Source organism: Cimex lectularius, unplaced genomic scaffold (genome assembly GCF_000648675.2).
Source record: "Cimex lectularius strain Harlan isolate CLEC.00 unplaced genomic scaffold, Clec_2.1 scaffold22, whole genome shotgun sequence".
NCBI classification, from domain to species: Eukaryota; Metazoa; Arthropoda; class Insecta; order Hemiptera; family Cimicidae; genus Cimex; species Cimex lectularius.
In genome coordinates, this window is record NW_019392657.1 from 1449985 (window position 1) to 1471607 (window position 21623).

Genomic DNA, 21623 nt, shown 5'->3' on the forward strand with positions numbered 1-21623 from the left:
TATCAAGAAAAAAAAAGCTTAGCTAATATAGCAGCAATGAACATTTCCCCCCTGCTCAACAAAAGATGTCAACCAACGACAATCTCATTTATGAATTATATATTAGGCTCATAATTATGCATCTCCTGTATGGTCAAATGGACGTGCATTTAATTATAATGAGTTTCGACCTGTCCAAAACAAAGCAGTAAGAATAGTGGGTAACTTGTCGAGGTGGACTAGGATTGACTACATTAAGGCATTAAATATAGGCAGTATTTTACATACATACAGAATTTAATGATGAAGCGCACCTCAACAAGTCCCACTGTCTACATTAATAATATATTTAATAAAATATATATCTTGATAGATGCTGTTATGTGCTAACAAAATTGAGGTTTTTCTTACTTTTTCCTCTGATTGAGTAATTTAATAATTTGATAAACAAAACTCTCATTCTTATGTTAATAATCATAGTCTGGGGTCGTAAAGGAAAGGATTTGTTCTGAGTCGAGAAATATTTATGATATTACGTTGTAGAAAAATTGTTATTATAAAAGATAAAGTTTATTATTTGTATAATTTGTATCTTGGTCAAATGACCATTCGTTTCCTATGGGTTTTATTCAAAAATAATTCCTGTTTGTTCTTTTGAGATTTTAATGCTGAGAAAAATCTTAATTATGTTCTTACGGTTTTAAAATCATTTTACGACTTTATTTTGATTTTGATTTATAAGGTAGGAGCGCGAGGTAACGGAATCTCACCAAAAACTCGTTAAATTGTTTTCATGACAGTTTAATCGATAGAAATACTGATTTTATGAGAGATGAAATACGGGTTTCGCCTTCTAAATTTATTGCTTTTGCATCCCTCGTGGCCTGACCTCTGTCTTGTTTAAAATATACTGCTCTGTTGCTCGGGCAAGCCACTAATTTTTCATGACTTACGCCCTTCAAGACTAAACGTTGGGAAGTATTTTTCTTGTATTTTTATGGTTTCTTTGTTTTTATACTCATGTTCTCCTCCCGACGGAAAATCTCTTTTTGTTGAGAAGAAAAATCGTTAAATTTTCGTAATTTGTAATAACTATTTAAAATGTTAACTGAAAAAAAAAACTGAAACGAACATGGTCAAAATCCGCCACACATACCTGATCGGCAATCAACGCATACCCGACATGCTTGGAACCTTGATCTGACACTTCAATAAATCTCATTAATTACATCCATAAGACCGAAGTAATTAAAATGATTTTTAGCCTTTAGCGCTAACTGTTCCTTCTAATATATTATTCACGAATAAAAAATTTCCTGTCTTGTCAATCATAAATTTCGAATTAAGAAATATAATGATATTGCCTGAGCTACTAAGTGTGCAAATGAGCGACGAAAAGGTCGCTTCCAGTAAAAATTTAGCCACGCTTCATAATTTTCACTTTATTGACAGTGATATTATACCCTGTATAAATTTATGGTTTTTGATTATCATAACCTGAATCTGACCTGTTTATAGACCGGCGAGAAATGGACCAAAATTGACAAATCACAAAGAAGGTCTAACAGGCGATTAATTAGATAATCTAAAGATTATCAGGGACGATGAAGCTATTGATTATTGTTGAACAAATAGCAGTCCAATTTTCCAAAATGTGTCAATTTAACTTATCAGGATTTAGATTATTTAATCCCTGATCATATTTAAAAAGCTAACGAAACTCCTTTAGCCTTTAGCCTTTCTAACTCTGTTCCATAAACGAATTAAATGTAACCCAATTAATTTTGAAAATTATTGAATTTTTTAAATTATTTATTAATTAAATAAAGCCTGTATATATTAAATACATATCACAGTTATGTGCTGACACTAAAGGGACACATTTTAGGGAAACCAGCGCTGGCTATGATGAATAAAGTGGCGAGGAGGTCTCGAAACCATCTTGTTCAACTTTATTTGGTTCTCAGGTTCAGAAAGTGTAGTCGGGTTAGGATGGATCAAGAGGTGGCATGAAACCCCTGGCATCGGGATTGGATCAGTTTGTCGACAAAAGGACTGTTGAGGTCATTGTGAACAGTGATACAGTGAGGTTAGTGACGTAGTAAGAAGCGTTGGTGATTTGCCTGTAGTTTTTTGATTAAAGCATTGGATGGCTTGGCAGAACCCAACAGTTTCACTCTGTAAGTACAAAGTGGTCGTAGTGCCTTCTATAGAATTAGTTGTGCTTTAACGACCAAAAATATTTCGGTCCTTAAATTCTTCGTGGTTGTTTAAATTTTTCTGTTAAGTAGTAGTCTCTTAAATATTGTGCGGGGATGTCTGCTATGTGTGTTCCATAAGTATGGAGTATAACTATCAGGCTTGAATGTAAGTCGGTTGCTTCTTGTTACTAATGATTATTGTTATAACCACATTTTTATATAATTACGTCATTGCATTAACATAAGGAGGATCTGAATCCTAAAAGAGGGATCATTGATTGAGATTGACATACTGGCACCTACTCAGTGGAAGAGGGCCATAGCTCGATGTTCCCTTGTCATTCCACATAGAGAGGGTGTAGGAATGTTTGAAAATTGTGCTTGATCGGACGGCGAGCTTTTGGGCTCCCTGTTCCAATTTTTTAAAGAAAGAGGGCTTTGTTTTTATCGTATTGATATCAAATGAATTTATTAGCGTGAACCGAGCATAAGAGGTAGATGGCGGAATATTGAATACCTCTGTATCCTGAATGCGTGGGAACACAGACGAGAGTCTGGATATTATTGCCACTGGCTCACGACAAGAATTTCATGTCACCTTAGCGACCCTATGTCCAATTAGATTAAAATTCCCTAGTTAGCCTTAGGCTGTTAATTAGGTTCCATAGCTAGTGTTTCTTTTGAGTAACTGTTTGCTGTTTTTCATCACCTAGTAGCTCACTCTCCCCCCACGAACAGTATCGACTCTTGGCTAGTGGTCTGGCCTGCTCATTACCTTTGGTCCTGAGTGCCCGGGACCCAGGGGAGAGTCAGGACATATTGTCACTAAAGCCCGCCTAGGATTGCATGCCACCCCATCTACCCTTAATTAGATTATATTAAAACTCACTAGTCAGCTTTAGCCGGTTAATCAGATTCCATAGTGGGTTTTTGGTGTAGGAGATTGTTTGCTGTTTTTTACCACCTAGTAGGAGAAACCTACGCTTGGATAGACCCTCATAGTACCACAGAATGTGTTTCTTCTGCCAGTACAATCCGGTACATGTGCATTCTTAATCGACAGTGTCTAGGAGTGTAAATTCGAGTTTTATTTTGGTTGTCCGACCTTCGTCTGTTGATCCACAGGGATTATGAGCCCATACCGTCTCCCTCTTGGCTCATAGTCCGGCCAGTTCATTGCCTTTGTTTCTTGAGTGCCCGTTAACACAGGCGTGAGTCAGGACATATTGTCACTAACGCCTGCCAGGGATTCCATTCAACCTACTCGACCATCAGTATTAATTATATGTAAATGGTGATGGAGTAATATGGAGTAATCTACACCTTACTTGAGAAAATGGCATGTAAATAAACAATAATCTCGATCTTACTTCTGACTGGTACAAATTTAGCTAATTAACATACATCACAGGAGCGGATAAACTAATATAGATGCCTAGGCATGTCGTTAATTTGTTCTGTTCAAATGGAGATCGGTGAGGTAAAACAGCAGTATTTGATTAGCTGACAGAGTTTTTTTCTTATTTGTCAGAGTAATAAATATTTACACGGGTTGTGTGAAAGGCAATCTTGTTCTAGCTGATTTAAGGGTGTTGCCATTTAAGGTGGGTTAGGATATGCCTCTTCCTCGACGAAATAGATGTACTTCAGTCCCGCGAAAATGCACCACAAATGGCAGGAGGTCGCGTGCGACCATTTTCCAACCCGTACTTTAGCGGGGAGGTACAAGAGAGACTTTACTACCATTAGAGCGTCTAAGCCGCCGGTGTGCGGCACTCATTCTAATGGACAACTCGTGTTCCATTTCTTAAGGACCCATCATCCCTGGTGGGGACAGAATTTAAATTGTAAATCTCTTCGAAGGGGCTTTTGATAGAAGTGGGCGTCACCGTCCGGCCACGTGTGATGATGCCACGGGTTCCGGGTTACGGATTTGTCGGTTAGTTTAAAAATTCACCCAAGGCCGATAATTAACCGCTGGCCGGTTTCACATTCAATTAACTCTCTGCCACCTCGAGGCTTCGATTTTTCAAAAATCAAGACTATTAATCTCATTCAATGTGATGCCTTAAACGTTCCCGGATTGTTCTGAAACAACTCCTTGTCATACCTTTGAAAATATTCGAAATTTCAGAGAAATTTGACTCCTTTTTTTAATTTTTTAAAGACTATGCTATTTAAGCATACATGAATAGAAAAAACCATTAAATAATTTTAACGAAAACAAAACATTTACTTCATTTGTGTGTAGTTAAAGTTTGTACTTGAATGAAATCAGAATACAACGGGTAATTCTCTTGCAAGAGCCATTTTATCATTTTCACATTATTTCTCACTAGCTAACAATCTGTTTCTTGTGACATTTTGAACCATTATGGCATCATATGTTTCACTAGATTATTGACAAAAAGCCCTCAAGATTTAGTTTTATGCAACTTTTCCCCTTCGATATTACCTCATTCTTCATATAATGCATAAGGTTTAAGAATAAGAATATTATCAAATGAGATCAACGAAGGATAAAAATTAACTGAAAGCGATCTTTAGGCATAGCAGTAGGGAAGGACATAATGCTACTTTCTGTACAAATGGAAGTGAACAAACCATTAATTACTGTTTATTTTGACTACGATAGCTCATCATCACTAAACCTGTAACTAATGTAGAAAAATAATGGATTTAATACAATTAATTAAGGTTTTTAGTTGAGATTAAAAAGTCAAAGGGACGAGCCGGATTCGAACTCACCATCTTCGGCTAGATACGCCGCTGCTCTACCACTTGAGCTATCGTGACCTCGATCTACTCGGACACTAACTTTCCATCTCAACCCCACCTTTTGAGTTTTCCCTCCTTTTTGCCGTTTTTCTTAACCTAAAAACCTTAATTAATTGTAATATATTAATTGGTCAAGCGGAATTAGTGAATTTAATGGACTTCATTTTAAACTAAATAAATAGAGTGGTGCATTAAATTTGACCATCAGTGTAGGTCTATTGTGACCCTCTACTTTTGTTCGAGCTCATATCTTAGGGTGCTAATCATCTTCTGGTGGTTCTTATTATGTAGGAGACTGCTTATGGTTTTTCCTAATCTAGCAGCGGAAACCTACTCCTCAATAGACCCTCATAGTAACCCAAATTCCGCTTTCATACTTTTCCTGACGAAATTTGTAGTGTTTCTTCTGCCAGTAGTGCCTTCGTAAGCAACAGTGACCGGTGAGGAGCCTTACCAAACTAAAGGTCATGATGACTAGATCGGGGTAGTGTGCAAAAGTCAAAATCTAAACTTTTCTACCTTCAAACATATTGGACTTCATGCTCTAGTGTCTACACTGAAACCTTTTTATACACCAAAAGAGTTCTTAATCATCCTTAACCTTTTTATCTACCAGCTATAGAACTATATGTAGTACCATTATATTTAATTGTCTATTGACCAAATTACTTCTTTCAATTAATTAATCTTTTTATGTAAGGTATTGGGTGAAATGAAAAAGGTAGGTCACGAGCGACATTCGAACCACGACCTTTGGCTAAATACGCCGCTGCTCTACCACTTGAGCTATCGTGACTTAGATACACTCGGACACCAACTTCCCTTCTCAACCTACCTTTATTTAGTCGAAGGTCATGGGTTCGAATCCCGCTCGTGATACTAGCTTTTCTATTTCAACCAATTCCTTACATAAAGATTAACTCAAATTTTAAATTTACCATAATTTATTAAATATAATTATCTAAACTTCTGAATAGAATCTAAATTGACAGTCCATACTGTAAGCAGATAAAGTTGCTTTCAATACATATATTTTTTTAGGAGAGGATTTTATTTATAGATTTCGAGCCGTTGAAACCCGAACATTATGTCCTGTTTGATTATGATTATAGAAATTGTCGTTCCAGCTCATTCGTCCCAACGGGTTGGATTTGTGAGAGCACAATGGGTATGAAAAACTCTTAGGCCACTCCTTCACTCTCGGCCAGCCCTATAAAAGGATCTACCTGAGGGTTATTGTACCCAACAGATTAATGTTGAATTCGGATTTTTTACCCCGCAGGGAGGGCGTCCAGTCTTCCACCCTCGGAGGATTACCTCGAGAAACTTCCCAAATGATCTTTGACTCCGTTTTTATGCCATGGGTGTCGGCTAGGAAAAGCGACCATAGAGACCCAGTGAATACTTGGGGGCTTTTTTCCCGTGCCGCCATGTGTAGAATTAATGGTTCTGAAATGGGCCTTCTTTTTAAAGTGAGTTTACCGCCCACCCAATAAGTTGCTCGAATGACCTTAGAACCTACGAAACTTTGACCAACTCGGTTGAAGGAATAATGACTTTTTTCCCCGTTTTATCTATTATTAAATAATAGAATACAGTCAATTGTATCGTATTATACCAGTGTAATATGATGAATCATTCAACAGCAGTTATGGGAGTGGAGTAAACTGGTCCGTCTTTTCTCGCTCGTAGGTCGGTACAAGCACAATCAGCCACTAAATATGGCCAAATGCCAAGATTAAATAGGTGAAATATGTATTATCGCATTTACAAAACATCCGTGACAATCAACTATAAACAAAAATTAGAAATAACAATCACAATTATATAAAAATACACGCGTAAGTTCAGAGAAAACGTTGTTAAATTCAAACAAACAAATTAATAAGTTTCTTTGAAAAATAAATAAAGAATGAAAGATAGGTTATACGTCATAATAACCTACTTACATAAATTATTATTCGCATTGTATAAATTCATTTTTTCACATCCTACATGTATTTGTAAAATTTAAACAATGTTTATAAATCCCAGACCCTGAAGATGATCTCAATAAAGATCGAAACGTTGGCACGATAAAGAAAATGTTTTTCTAAAACCTACGTCATACAAGACCGCATCTCACGATCTCCAAATAATCATTGACTAACGGTCACGAAACACCATACACACCACTTATATAAAATTTCTTGCTACTATTTTTTTAATATATTTTAAATCAAAAATTTAAGGAAAATAACTGTTTTGACTGAGCACAGTTACCTGAATTTATTGTCAGTACAAATTATTTCGGGTCGTAGCTGACAAAGGCTGATTGATGGCAGACCCAGCCGACAAGAAAATCAGGGAAGAATCTTCAGGTTCTTCACCCCGCAGACCAGACCACAACGTTTCAAAACTTATTAAGCCATTGATTATAAATAAGTCGATAAAATGCTTTATACTGCAATATAAAGTGCAACTGTATTTATTTCAATTTTAAAAGCATGTGGACTGTGGGTTCAGATATTCAACGATGACGCCTGCCCAACAAATTAACGGTTATTATTATTTTATTTGTTACCGTATTACTGGTATCATAGAATCTAAAGATAAAATTAGATAAAAGTAATATTATTCTTAAAAAAAAGGGTAACCTATAGTAAATTGAGACAAAATAAGAACGAATTTCAGCTCTGATAGTTTTTCCTTGGACTTTACTTATAGTTTTGTATTGACGACAAACTTCGTCAGTCTGCTAGGCGACTGATTCAGAACTTCTTAGCTTTTAGGCGTAGATTAAGGGTCTAGCTGATAGTGGTGTGAATAGGATTTCAATGAAGTACATATAATTAATCTTTTTATATAAGGTATTGGTTAAAACGACAAAGCTAGTGCCACGAGCGGGATTCGAACCCACGACCTTCGGCTAAAACGCCGCTGCTCTACCACTTGAGCTATTATGATCCTCTTGGACACCAACTCCCCATCTCAACCTACAACCTTTCCAATTTTCCCTCCTTTTTGCCATTTTTCAAATATTTCGAAAGGTTGTAGGTTGAGATGGGGAGTTGGTATCCGAGTAGATCGAAGTCATGATAGCTCAAGTGGGAGAGCAGCGGCGTATTTAGCCGAAGGTCGTGGGTTCGAATCCTGCTTGTGATAGTAGCTTTTTCTTTCAACCAAAACCTTACATATGAAAGAATTAATTTGGTCAATAGACAATTAAATATACTGGTACTACATATACTTCTATAGCTGGTGAATAAAAAAAGTTCAGGATGATTAAGAACTTTTTTGTGTATAAGAAGCTTTCAGTGTAGACACTAGAGCATGAAGTCCAATATGTTTGAAGGTAGAAAAGTTTAGATTTTGACTTTTGCACACTACCCCGATCTAGTCACCATGACCTTTTTCATTGTGCTACATGCATCGCTATACTTGCTAAAAGTATGGCCACCTCGCATTTTACTGTTATTACTCTGACAGGATTTTGTAGTTTTTAGTTCTTTTTTTTAAGTGCGAAGAATGAAACGAGGATGAAGAATGGGAGGCTGGTGTCCCCTGAAATTCAAATAAATTCAATAAAAAGATAGATTGAAAATTTGTTTTTCATAAACGACTATGATTATTATTTTTCATTTTGGTGAACGGTTGGATATAGTAGGTGAAGTACGAACATATATCCTGTGTATGTATATTTTAGTTATACAACCCCCTGGGGCGTTTTGTTTATCATATATCAATCGGCAATCTGTAGTATAATGTAGCACGTGAAGATTTATCGGCAGAGCTCTATCGCTTTCATTACCATTTCAAAGACATTTTGAAAATTGCGAACGGACCAGCAGCAATCAAGGGATCATAAAGAGCGTTTATTGAAGAATTGGATCACGTCTATTAATAACTTTTGGCGATCCTATTTATAATTTATCGCCATTTTTGACACATGACCTTGTTTACAAAAGCCTCTTATTCTGGTTTTTAGGCGATGGATAGAAACGGGATCGGTAAAAGAAAGACACTCCAACGAAAGATGGTAAATAATAAATGGGCCGAGATAGGAACTCCTAATCTAATCGTCTCACATCCCGTAGCAAATGTGGGAAGTCTATTTACCGAAAGTTAAAAGCAAGTCATGGAGTGGTTTCTTCTGTACGTGGTATTGTCACGCCTTCTGTTCTACTGTGTTGAAATCTCCCGTGTCACTTCTTTTAAATGGGCCCTCATCCAGGCCCATTTTCCCCGCTGCGGGGCACAAATCGACTAAGTTGAAATGTCATAGTGCCATAAAGTGTAATTCATATTTATCGCTTCGGCAATCAGCATTTAACGGATTTTTTCATGATTGATTGGCTTCTCCGATATCAAATTTGTATCCTTTTGACCGTACCTATTTGTCCTATAATTCTCATATTCCAACTTCAAAGGGTCAGTACCAAAAAATATTTAAATAAATAAATATTTATTAAATTTAAATAAATAAATATTTTTGTTTAAGGTAAAAAATGAAACAAACACAAATTGATTTTTTTATATTAAACTTCAATCCTAGGCCATTTTGTATAAATGACATAAAAATCCGCTCACCAAACGTACCATAATTAATTTTTTGAAATGTTCTCAATCTTAAGGTCTCAAAATTTGGGAAACACTCAGATCTCGCCCATTATCGATTTGTCAAAAGTTGTCTGCAATCTATTATATTTCGTCGTCCGATTGACCAAATAAATTCTTTCAATTAATTAATCTTTATGTAAGGTATTGGTTGAAATGAAAAAGTCATTGTCTCGAGCGGGTTTCGAACCCACGACCTTCGCTAAATACGCCGCTGCTCTTCCACTTGTGACTTCCATTCCCTCGAACACCAACCTCCCATCTCAACCTGGCTGCAATGTTCAATACTCTATCACAACAGTACAAATGCTTTAAGAACGAAACAGTTAATATAAAAATCATGTGAGGGGAACGGTGTAGGGTGAGGTTTTTGATACAAGGTGGGTTAACAATTTTTTTTAAACTTTTAATTGGCATCTTTGGATGGTTGGGAGTTGGCATGTTTGGTTGACCCTCGAGTTCGAGACCGTAAGTCCACATAGATTTCACAACAGTGATATATCAATCTTTTGTAATTATGTAAGATTTTGTAGTGTCCAATTAGTCCGTTTCGTTTTGGTTTTGTGTGTGGGTTCCAAGCAAGTCGTTTTAGAGGTAAAATCTACCTAATAGTAGGTAATACCTGCTCTTTGTTGCATTTGTTTTACTTTTGGATCAAACGTCTAGGTACTGCAAACGGTTTTGATGTTATCTCTATGGAATTACTGGATCTTTATGTTGGGAAAGGATTGCTGTATGATCACCAAAAATAGAAAGAATTGTTCCTGGAAGGATAGGATTGTCAGCAGAATATATCGTCTAAAAGAGAGGTCCAGGAATGCCCCCTTGTGTAATGCTGGATAGGATAGATAGAGGATATTACTTCCCTATCAAACTCTGATGTTCAGAAAGTTACAACATTAGTATTAAATAGTAGGATGTCCTTCAGCTTCCACAGGAGGCCGGGTACCAAACCTTGTCAAAGGCTTGAGCAATGTCAAGGAACACGTCCGGAAAACACTGCTTTTGCTCAAGGGAGGACACTGATGGATTGGAGAGTGTACGGACCTAAATCCAAACTGGTGACTCGGAATAGTTTCTTGAGATTTCAATGTAGGTAGGAGTTTTAACAGAAATTTTTCGAGACTTGTACTGATTATAGGAATTAGACTTACATGGCGGTAGGATGAAGAATGAATGAAGATTGAAAGGTTTGGTTAGTTTATATAAAAGAGTTACGGTGAAACTTCCAAACAGCAGGAAAATATGTTGTTCGCAGGACGGAAATAAAGATGTAAGTAAGAAAAACGAGGGCTTTTCTTTATAGATATATGAAAAAGATGAAAAGGCAACATCCCTCGAAGAAGAAGAAGAATCAAGTGGACCATTGTAAAATAAAATTATATTAAGGTTTAACTTTTGATATATTTCAAAGACGTTCTCTTCTGTCAAAAGGTATAATGCACAATTCGGCGTAATAATTAAAATTCAAACTCATACTCAAAAACTCCGTCAAAATTCGAGTGTTTTATCAAACCTACTAAAGACAATTGTTTGTCCAGTTCCTTTTCGTTTATTTAACTGTTGTATTTCAGTATGTTTTTTACATATTTGCAATTGATCATTTGGCAGGCTAATTTATTGTTAAAAAATCGTCCGATTGTCCAGTCTTTTTATCCGAACGAATGATGGCCGTTAACGTTTTTGCGCCAACTATAAATAATAGGGGTATCTAAGTAAGAGAATTTAATACTTAAGAAAAAATCGTGAGGGTACATTTCTATAAGTGCACAATGTTTATTCGTAGCTTTTGGTGAAGAACCATCACAATAATATATATGTATAATTTATTCCATTCTACGCAGTTTTAGAAAAAGGGATTTGAACCTTATCCTCCCTCTGTTTCAAGCAAATTAAATAATAAAATATGGTGTGATAAATTGTATTTTATGCGAATGCCATAATCTCTCTTAAACCATGGATTATATATCGACGTTAATTGAAATTATCATTACATTTATGAAAAATTATTTATTACTAATTTAAAAAACATACGGCTTTAAAATTTATTAGCCCACCAAGTCAGTATTAAAAATGTCAGCGTTTTTTTACCATTAGTAGTTCTTTAGTAATGAAACAAGCAACATACCAACACTTTGGTACAAAAACATGTCAATTACACTAATGCTTGAGCATATGAATGTAAGAACTACTTGGATGTTAATTTCAGCAAAACATCGCCATTTAAGTTAATAGGCGGGAAAACATTTTTCGTCCGCAATTAAGCTAAACCTAATTTGCCCGCCAAAAAAAAGTAATTCGTATGTAAGAATTAAAGTCTTATACACGATAAAACCGCCTTAATGAGTGGTCAGAAAAAGTCATTTGTGGTTGCCCATTTGACCTAATGAGATGGTTATTTAATAAAAAAAAACAAGCAACGACCTCATTATAATATATTGCGTGTGGTCTTTAATCATTATTTGTGATTAAGGCAAACTGGTAGGAAAAAATCTCCGAAAACAGAATTTTAAATGTTTTTACAAATTTCATTGGGCGAAAAGAACTACCGATGTCAGTTATTAAATATAAAGTGTTATGAAAAATGTAGCATACTATTTCCCAATTTAAAATATTTATTAAACTGTGATTAATTACTTGCAACTTAAGTAATTTTCTGTCAGATTCATCACTTTTTCAATCTATTTTATTTTCCATTATTTTACAAAATTTAAGAAAATAAATCGTCAAATGAGTGAAAGGTAACATTAATAATGTTTGTTCATTTGAGAGAACGTAATCAGACAATTATTGTGCTTCGAGAGAACTTACATGATTTGAGTTTAGATTTTTCAATATTTTACATTTTTTTAAGTAGTGTTGCTTTATTAGAATTTGCCTGTATCGCTTTAACATCCTTTTCCCTGTTGACCAGAGTTGAAAAGCAGATTGAAATCAAAGTTGATTTCACGGCCCATTTTGGGCATAAAACCCGGTGAAATCTCGATCGGAGGGGAACCCGTTGCCCGGGCATCCTATTGATTTAATGATGTTTGCCTTTTTTCCGAACCGACACTAAATTGGACCCGTTTTCGGGTCCTAATCTCTCATCTGGAGGTATGCGGACTGTTTTAAATCTACCATATTAAGCACTCGGGACGGGGAGAGGGAGATAAATAGACGGGGTCTGCGCCAAAAATGGTCCCCGCTAACGGCCCTTTTTCTTCTCATGCCGGATCCAAAAAGCCGAACTTTGCCCAGTGTGTTATTAAGAGATCAAAACGTGTTTTTCAACTGTGTTGTCATCAATCGGTTTTCATTTGGCACTCTAACTCGTTTTAAAAACTAGATTATCAATCAGAGTTGGTCAAATTTGGAATTACGAAGTGTAAAAAAATAGTCCATATGTGATTAAATAAATTGTTAGTGGTTTTAAATAAATCTATCACAGGAGGATAGGTGTCCATCTCTCTTTCCCTCGATCAATCTATGTCGGACTGTTGCTATCTATCTATCCCTATATATAGGGATAAAAGAGGCGGCCACAAGGCCTACTGCACCTCGACCTGAATCGATCTTGTGCTCCCCTGTTATTTATAACTCACTGGCCAGCTTCAGGTTATTTGTGATCTCCGCCCAAGCAATTATGTATGACCTTCGTTACAACCCCGGCCTCGCGGGAGACGAAGGATCGGACCATCGAAGAGTATAGCGTTGAGGACGCTCAGACTTCGCTGACGGAGTCCCTCGAATGCGTGAGAAGTGGCGGATGGGAACGGATAGTGGTCGGTGGTGCCTACACGAATGGCGTCCTTTACCGAAGGCAGCCTCCTCTAGGGGATGGTTAGCAATTCCACTTTAAACAAAACCGCGGCCGGAGCGGATCCGGAAGTTCTTATGCTGGAGGAGTCCCAATATTCTGGTAGATAGAGTGGCATTCTCTATCTAGGGAGTGCGTGAGATACCAGACTGATGCATTCCAGCATTCTTGGGTAGCCCTTTACGCGCGGCATACGATCTGATGCTCAATGCAGACCCGACCACTCGGAATGGGCAAGCGGGGAATGGGGTTCATCTTGGACCCTCGGGGCTGGGACAGCTTCTACACCAACGCTTGCGGCTGTAACTCCCAGTCAGTCTTGATCTCTCATCTTCAGAATCAAAACGTCCGGTAAGCCCATGAGCCAGGTAGGGACGTTAAAGATACGTCCTTTTAAGGACGACCGAGTATTTGGGAAAGCTGCCCTGACAGGAGTCCAACTAGAATCCTGGTTCTGTTGCAATTGCCTTCCAGTAATTATTTTGTAAGTTTTGCGGATGGTCCTTCCACCAGGTTTTCAACTCATTAAGGATCATTTTAAGATGTATCCTCTTTTGTAGCGGGATGCAAAGCCACAGTTCAGGACCCAGAGAGTAGTCCCCTTTTTGCCCAACATTGTCAACCTTTTCGTTGCCACTATGCAATTATATCTATCTAGGTATCTAATCTATTATTAATATATATGTATCTTTCTATGTATATATTCTATGTATATATCTGTGAATCCTTTTCTTTCAAGCACAACACAGACGCAGACTCTCACACCCACACCACTTGCGAACTCACAAGAAAAGACATATATACACAACACTTATCCGTAAATAAAATTTACCAAATGATACAGAGTAGATATTCCTCTTTCTCTCTCTCTCTCTCTCTCTCTCTCTCTCTCTCTCTCTCTCTCTCTCTCTCTCTATCTATCTATCTCTCTATCTATTTCTCTATCTATTTATCTATCTACCTATCTATCTATCTTTCCATGTATCTATCTGTCTATCGATCTATCTATCTATCTATTCTCTTCTCTTACTATCATCTCTCTACCTATATATCCATCTCTAGCTATCACAGACACAGACTTACACACACACACACACACACACTCGCGCGCGCGCACGCACACGCACACACACCCTCATCACTGAATATTTTTTTACTCATATATCTAAGACATCGCAAGAAATCATTACTTTTAAAGTCGTAGGTCATACATACCCAAGCTCGCACACTGTCTCCCTAGTATTCAGTTCAGTTCATGTTCAACCCGCCCTGCACTTTATATATCCGAACCAGATTCTGGGAAAAAATTGGCTCCACGCCTGCAATCAAGCAGGCTCGTTGTGTGAGATCCTTTGATGTATCGTATGATGTACGTTTAGGTCCTTTGAAAATCTTCAGGAGAATTAACTTTAAACACCTCTCAAACAAACCCCTAGAGCTCTGGACAACGCATTAACAAATGGCCGGTTCTTCTTGTGAATATGCTTCATATGTAGGTATCTCAACCTCTGATAACCCTGAGGTGTTTCAACCTATCGCCTTTTTTTCAATCTTTACGTGTCCAGATAAATTATAATAGCCAAATCCAGTAAAGGTTGCGTCCGGGCTTAACTCCAGCCCGTTCGTTCTGGCGATCATTGCTGCGGGCATCCTTTGGTACTCGGTGCCTCTTTGCTTAGGCGGTTTAAACTAGAACTATCTGAGAAACAATCTCTGCTAAGGGGAATTTGTTGTTCGGGATTTTTTCCTGAGTTCACTGAGGTTGCCAGGCCACCAAGCGGCAATAAATGACCCCTGGATAATAGCAGCTCATCCCATTGCACATTAAAACATTCTTCAATAAATTTAGGGGCACTATTACTATATCTACAGTAGATTTTTGAATTTTGAGCTGAATTGAATTGCTGAAACTAGTAAACCATCATAATTTACATTTAGAAAGCATACCACATGCCACTTCGCATCCGTGATCTTTCAAGCAAACTGAATTAACGATAGCAATAATATAGCATAATAATAATAGCACTCTCAATACGACCCACAATAGTGCCACATCTACCCAGAAAACAAACACTTTGAGCCCTGAAGATGATCTCAATAAAGAACGAAACATTAGCACGATAAAGAAAATGTTTTTCTAAAACCTACGGCACAGCAGACCGCACCTCATGGCCACCGACGTCCCTGTTTTATATATTATTCAATAATATATAGGAGATTTTCATAATTGAATAATTTTTCAGTGATTTAACTATCCTGAAGATTATGTCCGAATTATCTACTGTTTGATTATCTGCAAAACAGTTTATTTACGTTTTCTTACATTTTATGTTTACATGTTTTAGGGGTCGCCGATACAGAAGTTTCGAGTTTGATGATGTTCGCCAAAAAACTTTTTATTTGACGTTCCACTCACTTTGGCGGAACCGGTTGGAAATCAAAGTTGCCCACACCCACTCCCTCCCTTTCTGAAAAGGAAGGACCGGGTTAAAAAGCGGATGGGCCCTAATAAGGCCGTGATAGGACGCGTTTGATATTTGGACATTGGAAGCGCCTCAGTTTAACATAAAGGTAAATATATTTGAATTAGTTTGTTCGAGTTGTGTCAAAAAATGCCAATATCATCTTGGGTCGCTAAAAACGAAAGATTTCATAATGAAAAATGTTGTGTCATAGGTATTTTACGTTGAATATAGAAACAATGTGTGATGTTTCCTCATATGACATTTTGACAATTAAATGATCAATTTCAATCATATAGCATATACCATGGTTAAAACAAGTCCTTTTACTACGAGAAATAAGATGTTTATCGATTTAAAAGAAAAGTAAGCGGGGTTTATGTTTTTAATGAAGGAGTGTATCAGAGGTACTCCCTGCAGGCAAAAACTCAGAATGATTTTAATCAAAAATATTAAAACGTAAATAACAGCAAAGGTGTAGGGATGCTTGTTGAGGATGAAAATGCTGGGTTTATTTATGTTTTGCAGGAAAAAATAGGCTTACCTAAGGGGCCATGGGTAAGTGAATATCTTTTCATACGCTTCCAAGATTTTTCATTGAGGACCCGCAAAGTCGTTAAGCCATCCTTTTGACAAACCTAGGCGCCCTGTCCTTGGCGATGGCGAAAGCCAAATGAACGCCCATTAAAATTCTAAGGGCTGACTTACGCCGAGGGGTCATTTGGTAGGATTGTAGGATTATCCTTTACCATACGGACCTGCTTCCTAAGAAGAGAACGAGAAATACTGTCTAGCGATGAGCCCATTTGTCCGGCCAAATCTTAATTTTTGTTGTGGAAATCTAATATTTTGATTGGTTTCGATGATCTGATAAAAAAAATCAAATAAAAACTTCACTGAATATGAAAATGAACTGAGCAGGTTTAGATTAATTGTTGATAATTGGTGAAATGTGCAATTTTGTCACACTGTGACCAAAAAACATCGAGAACAGACGGACCAAACCGGATCTGTGAGATCAAACTGAATTGTTAATTACCCAATATCAATATCATTCATATCATTATCCTGGCTAGAAAATAAAGATTGGTGAGTTTCTTTAAAAGTTTCACATTATAATTCATTAAGCTACCTATTTTTTCGAAAATTCAATTTTTGACTTTTTGACGAATTGGAATGTTTAGGCCGTAATTACAACGTATTTAGAACTCTTTGCCCCATTAAGAAATTTGCATTATTTTCTAACCGGATTATTAAATTTAATATACACTTGATCTAAATAATTTTAAATAAATCAAATCCGATACTAATTAATTATTAATATAATATATTCGAGAAGATAAAAAGTCGCTCCAGTCTACATGTGTCATTAATTAATCACTTACATAACCGTTAATTTAATTTAATTAATTATATGTTTAATAGGGGTAAATATCGAAAATATAAGTAGAAAAGGAAAGATAAAATCAATAAACTTCCTTATGTTTTGTTAACAGCTACCGTGGGTATCCTTCAGGCCCGGGCTTTTCCTCCAAGAGTTTTCTTCCATTTTCTCGTTCCTGGTAATACTTCACAGGATCGTTCCTGTTGTTCGTAGCCTATACATATAACTACTAGTAGTAACTACTATCACTCTAGTCCTTTTTTTTCTTCCTTTTTTTCGAAAATACCGACACCCCTAGAGTTGAAATGACCTCTGTTGTTGCAAACCCTCGTAAAAATAATTAATTGCGGTTGGTGTGTTTATAAAAATCGTCTGTCATCAATATCAATTTAATTTTTATAGAGGACAGAGTATTTAATTTCTCATGTACGAAAAGTTCGATTATGGTTATCTTTAAGCAATAAATTATGTTTTGCATAAATGATAACCGCAATCTTTGTGTTCTACAATTTTAACCCATTAATTATACAAAATTACAAATTAAAAAACCTCGCTATAGGCCACGAGTGAAAGAAGGAAAATCACTAGGTGGCAATTATTTATTTTACATTCGTCATTCGCGTTTTCATTAGCTCGGCCAGAAGAATCCTGTGGTTAAGCTTTTAATTCACGTATATTACACGATGTAATGGGTCCGGTAATTACAATTGCATTGTAAATCGGAGGGGAAAAAGAGACGAAGCTTTCAACTAATGGACTCGTTCGTAATGACAGTTAATCGCCACTGGAATCTCCTTCTGAAGACGTCCTAAAACCGCCGGTTTCCTTCTAATTGTCCCAGGAGAGGCAGGAGGCACAAAATAAAAACATTGGGACTTTATAATGGCAAAACTCTTAAATCGCTTGCTCCGGGATTGCTTTTTAAATGTACAGCGCGTTTTGTCTGACGCTCCACAAAACTAGTTTTTAATGAGAGACGAATCCTTAATTGGAAGAATGCCGAGTCGTTTGTTGTTATTGTCCAAGTTCAAGTTCAACTTTCGCTTTTTCTCTAAAAATAAAGCAACATTTTACTGGAAAAAAAATTTCCGACCACAATCAATAAAACGAAGAAGAGATAATTCAGTTACATTATGAAGATTAATCTATAAAATCAATTTTATTAAAAGCTCTGTTAGTTCGGCTCTTTTTAGTAACCCGAAATTCTTTACAAAATTATATAAATGATCAATATCTGGAAAAATTAATTTTCATTTTTTAATTCAATATGATATTCTACTATATTTATTATTCTAAATTACAACACCCATAAAGCCACAGAACGTACAAAAAATACACTTACATAAAGATAAGAATAATTCAAGTAACACTACCTACAGCATAATTTATGGTTTGTGAAATTTTAATTCAACCCATTATATATAGGCATATATTTTAAACCGTAATTATATAAAGGAGCTTTTATATTATTTTTAGGTTTTTAGTTTTATATCGGCCTTTTATGGCCTTGCGCAACGCGACCAATATTGGCCTATTGTTTGGTATCAATTATTATCTAAAGCTCTTCATTAATAAGACTTTTTACAAGTTCCCAAAGCAAACACTTGAAAGGTATCATTCCTTGGCTCCTTATAGAGAGCATGTAGGTATGAAACCAGATATGAGAATTCAGCTTGAGCACGGCAGCGAGTATCTGGGACCCCTGTCCAATTTGGAGAGAACACAAAGCCTTTTTACTGCATAGAGTACTTTACGGATATCTCGTCTTGTGTTTCTTTGAGTATGCTGCGACTGAGTGTATTTATTAGCGTGAATGTGTAGCGTGAGAGAGCCAATAGCGGACTATTGAGTACTTCATCAATTAGGTTAGTTATATAATAGGTATAAAGGGTAATGGAGAAAGATTAAATACTCCAGTAACCCCTACTGCCAACGTCCGTGGTGAGTGATTCTCGAGGCATGCCGCTCATTTATTGTAAATCACAAATCATTGAATTTCCAGTCGACTGGCATACGTGTAAGCAGATTTGAGCTTAAATAAATAAGTAATCAAAAAAGAATGAAAGGAAACTGTATGAAATAAATATTTGTATAATACCAAAGCACACACATTAGCAGCACGTACACAAACTAAAATGATTACTCAACCACATAAATAACTACATACAAATAGAAACGAAAGTATTTTGTCCAAATCTTTGTCACTCTTTAAAAAAATCTGTTCCTTCGACCCATTCGTCTCCATTAGTACAGATTACGAAGTCACCTAAACAAGGATTAAAATCTCTCAGAGAGCTTAAGAATTTGTAATGGGCTCCGGCGAAGAGGAAAGAGCCGGAATAGAAACAAATAAGATCCTGTAAGATAAAATTTTAGAATTGCTAATTAAATTGGCCAGGATCGGATCAAGGAACAGCAAAGGGGAGAAAAGGGGGACGGGAGATCTGAAGATTACAATTCGAAATGCTAAACATGATCGAGTGCCCATCTTTTCCACTTGCAAGGCCTCTCCTTGTTACATTCCGACTCTGGCCGATTGTAAGTTGATATTTCTCTTATAAAAACGGCGTTTCGTATTTAAAACATTGAACATTTTCAGCTTTTATGTGCGTTTTGATAAGTGAACATTTTGTCTTGGTCATGATGTAAGAAAAAAATTCTTGAACGTTTCACTTTTATTCCCACCAAGTTATCTGGTTTAATATTCATTGAATGTTAAGGAAAGGATCGACCAGTTTTTTCAATGTTGAAAACGATCAGGATTATGGTCTTGAATGCAGTTACAAATTTATGAAAACAATTCAACGAGCTTTCGCGACATATAGTCGCATTTGGACCATTGTGTGCTCTTTGACTAGATTCTTTGATCGTAGTTGTGGTTTTTTTTGTGTTAATGCTCTAGTTCTTTTGGAGTAAAGTTGATTAGGTGAAATTTAAAATAAATAGTCGGTCTCCATCGACATCCCTCTGTCTACGAGAAAAAACAAAACATTTTTTCAAAAACAACTAGACCATTAACACAAAAAAACCACAACTACGATCGAAGAATCTAGTCAAAGAGCACACAATGGTCCAAATGCGACTATACAGGGTGAATTGCTACTCGTGCTACAAACTTCTCCAGTAGATTCTTCACCCTAAAATGAACAAAAAAGTTCATATTGTCCATGGTCCGATTCTCAACCATTTCAGAGTAATTTCGCTTTTTATCGATTTTGAAAGATATCACGTCCTGGCGTCGGAAAATCGTGATATCTTTTAATCTAAACATTTCTCTGAAAATCTAATAGCACCGTTGAAATTCCCGTTAATTTTTCAATAAGAAGATGACGGTGGCAAAATGTTTGGGCTAATTTTTTGTGTTTTATTTCAGCCAGAACTACAAAAAGAGTGGAAAATTGTGTAAATCGGAAAGTGTATAAAGTAATCCAGAGTTTCTAATTTTAGTCTCAGAAGGCAGCAAATTTGAGGAAAACTACCTGATTTAATAACGCTTCCAACGCACTCGTCATTTTCTTATTTAGTGGTTGTGAGACCAAGATGTTGATGACAAAAAGAGAAAAAATGGTGGTTCAAGGATTGCTAATGTTTGAGAGTGACTTGCTACTCGTGCTACAAACTTCACCAGTAGATTCTTGACCCTAAAATGAACAAAAAAGTTCATATTGACCATGGTCCGATTCTCAACCATTTCAGAGTAATTTCGCTTTTTATCGATTTTGAAAGATATCACGTCCTGGCGTCGGAAAATCGTGATATCTTTTAATCTAAACATTTCTCTTAAAATCTATAAGCACCGTTGAAATCCCCGTTAATTTTTCAATAAGAAGATGAAGGTGGCAAAACGTTTGGGTCTTTCTTCCTTGACCTTCTAGCTGTTTGTAAACTTCTTAAGCATTACATACTAAATGGGCATTAAATTAAATTAAAAAATTTCAATGGAATTATGATTTTGATTCTCTCTAAAAATTAACGGGGATTTCAACGGTGCTTATAGATTTTAAGAGAAATGTTTAGATTAAAAGATATCACGATTTTCCGACGCCAGGACGTGATATCTTTCAAAATCGATAAAAAGCGAAATTACTCTGAAATGGTTGAGAATCGGACCATGGACAATATGAACTTTTTTGTTCATTTTAGGGTGAAGAATCTACTGGAGAAGTTTGTAGCACGAGTAGCAATTCACCCTGTATATCGCGAAATCTCGGCGAACTGTTTTCATAAATTTGTAACTTCATTCAAGACCATAAACATCCCTCTGTCTACGAGCAAAAAAACATTTTTTTGCTTGTTCAAACCTTTTGCTTGTTCTCAAACAACAAAAAAATGTTTTGTTTTTTCTGGTAGACAGAGGGACCTCGACGGAGACCGACTGTTTATCTTCAATTTCACCTAATCAACTTTACTCCGAAAGAACTTGA

General features: G+C 36.4%; 1 long non-coding RNA gene across 1 annotated transcript in view; it reads left to right on the plus strand.

The window, feature by feature from the left end:
- LOC106667003 overlaps positions 1-21623 on the plus strand; it is an 89984-nt gene that overhangs the window by 50234 nt on the left and 18127 nt on the right. Inside the window, exon 3 of the long non-coding RNA XR_001340508.2 lies at positions 15699-15924. This is a non-coding gene — a long non-coding RNA (uncharacterized LOC106667003). The remainder of the gene's footprint in view (positions 1-15698; positions 15925-21623) is intronic.